Below are 2531 nucleotides of genomic sequence, written 5' to 3'. Positions count from 1 at the left end.
TCCTCCTCCTCCTCCTCCTCCTCCTCCTCCTCCTCCTTCTTCTTCTTCTTCTTCTTCTTCTTCTTCCTCCTCCTCCTCTCCTCCTCCTCCTCCTCCCCATTCTTCTTCTTCCCTCCTCCTCTCTCTCCCCTCCCCTCCCCCTTCTCCCTCTCTGTTTACTTCTACCATTCCTCCAGTGAGCTCACTCTATCTTTCTTTGATTCCCTAAATGCCATTTAGAGTGCTAAGTCTAACAACATGAGGGTGAGATCTGGAATGGTCCCACCTCCCTACCTTCAATATATGAAGCAGAGTGAGTATCAGAAGCCAGGTTCCCTGCTGAGGTCATGCACTATATAGTGAAGGGACAGTGACACCCAGTAAACACTTACGGATCGGTTGATTTACCTTCATCCATTGAGAAGTTTCTAGTTGCCAGTAAGATGCCTGACCCCAATGGGGTAGGGATGACCACACTCCTTATCTGGTATACTAACAAACCACACTACACCAAGCAACAGCGAGACTCAGTTCTTTCCTTTACACTGCTATCCTCAGGAGAGTGGAATGGTTCTTAGGCTTATCTGCACATGGTGGTAATGTGGCTGCAGCAACTCTAAGCATCATGACCACACAGTATACTCCTCAAAGAACAGGCTGTCCTTCTTTGGTGCCCATTTTAGGGGAAGAATTCCTCTGAGACTTGTGCAAGCTCCGTGGTGTCTCATTGGGTAGAATTACAACAAAAACATGTATACTTGCCTGGCTTTGAATATTGCTCACTCTCTGGGCTTGAGGAGAAGCCAGCTTTCCCTGAAGCACAGGCATCTAGGGGAGCTGGACAAAGAAAAGGCTCTGCCAGCAAGGAAGAATCTGAGAATTGCCTGAAATCCAGAAAGCTCATAGCTGAACATGCTGCCCAGATGTGATGCTGGTTTCCACGGGGACAACAGGGAGACAGCTTGCAGGAATACAAGGCCCTGTCAGCGTCTGTCACCACCTGCCTCTGCTTTCCTCCTTCTTTGCCAAGAACTTGGCACAGAAGTAGAGCCAGAGTGGAGTCCTGAGCAGCTCTGTCAAGGGGAGCTGGTGCCTCACTGCTCCACCACCTGGGGGTGCCTGTCATAGCTGTTCTACACTCTCCCAGCCTAGCCCCTAGCACGGTGCCCCAACACCTCATAGATGCTCCAATAACTAAAACCTATAAGCTTTGGGTGTTGATCTTTCAGGGCTGTTACTGGATCCAGACAGAGCATGATAAAGCATTTTGTTAACAGCACATGAAAGTATCAAGATCTTTGTGATTTCCTCTCTTCTTTTTTCTTTCTCTGGTCAAAATCTCTCACTCTTTATAAGAAATTCCACCGACGACTTATCTAGTCTGGGTCAGAGAGCGTGGAAGTTTCTGAGTAGAAGAAAGAATATCCAAAGACAAGTCTTAAGACAGTGGGTGTTTTGGTAGCTCGGGGTCCATAACAAAATTCCACAGGCTGGCTTTATGGCTTAGGAAACAGCATTTATTTTCTCTTGATACTGGACACTAGAACTCCAAGATCAACATGCTCCCAGGGTTGCTTTCTGTTGAGGCAGCTCTCTCTCTCTCTCTCTCTCTCTCTCTCTCTCTCTCTCTCTCTCTCTCTCTCTCTCTCTCTCTCTCTCTCTCTCTCTCTCTCTCTCTCTCTCTCTCTCTCTCTCTCTCTTTCTCTCTCTCTAGTTTTTCGAGACAGGGTTTATCTGTATAGTCCTGGAACTCACTCTGTAGACAAGACTGGCCTCGAACTCAGAAATCTGCCTGCCTCTGCCTCCCAAGTGCTGGGGTTAAAGGCATGTGCCACCACTACCCAGCTGAGGCATCTCTTTCTAGCTTTCAAGTGGCACCTGTCCTCTGTGTCCTCATGTGGATAGGCCTCTGTCTACATATGGAAATATAGAGGGAGAAGAGTACCCTCTTTCTACACCACCAGTTCTATTGAATTAAGACTGCATGGAAGGAGGGGATGTGTAGAGAGCCCCCCCCACCCAGTTAAGAAGCCACTGACATTTGATTGTTCCCAGGAAAGGAAAGTCATTTTTTTTTTCTCATTGATCAACAGGGCATAGCTACACCCAAGAGTAGCCAGCCTGCATGAACTGGACTCCATGAGTTCTTTTTGGTGTGTTTGTTTGTTTGTTTGTTTTTTAATGAGAGATAGAAAAAAACATGAAGTTGGATGGATAGGGAGGAGCAGAGGGTGGGGGAGATAAGGAGAAGTTGGGGGAGGGTGATGAACTGAGCAAAATATATGAAATTCTCAAAGGGAAAAACACATTATTTTAAAGAGGACTGCAGCCTTATGGCTTCATTTAATTTCATTACTTAACAAGTCCCATCTCCAAACAATCACAGTCATATGGTCAGGTTGAGTTTCAGTGTAGGACAATGAGAGGGACACAGTATATAACCTACAGCACCAGTCACATCCAGTTAAGGCCCGCTCTCCTACTTATCTATAAATATCCTGTCTCCAGGAAGGACTTGGGGTTGTGACTTCAGTGCATGAAGATACAGTTCA

Source organism: Mastomys coucha, unplaced genomic scaffold (assembly GCF_008632895.1).
Source record: "Mastomys coucha isolate ucsf_1 unplaced genomic scaffold, UCSF_Mcou_1 pScaffold23, whole genome shotgun sequence".
Classification (NCBI taxonomy): Eukaryota; Metazoa; Chordata; class Mammalia; order Rodentia; family Muridae; genus Mastomys; species Mastomys coucha.
This window is presented reverse-complemented; position numbering follows the sequence as displayed.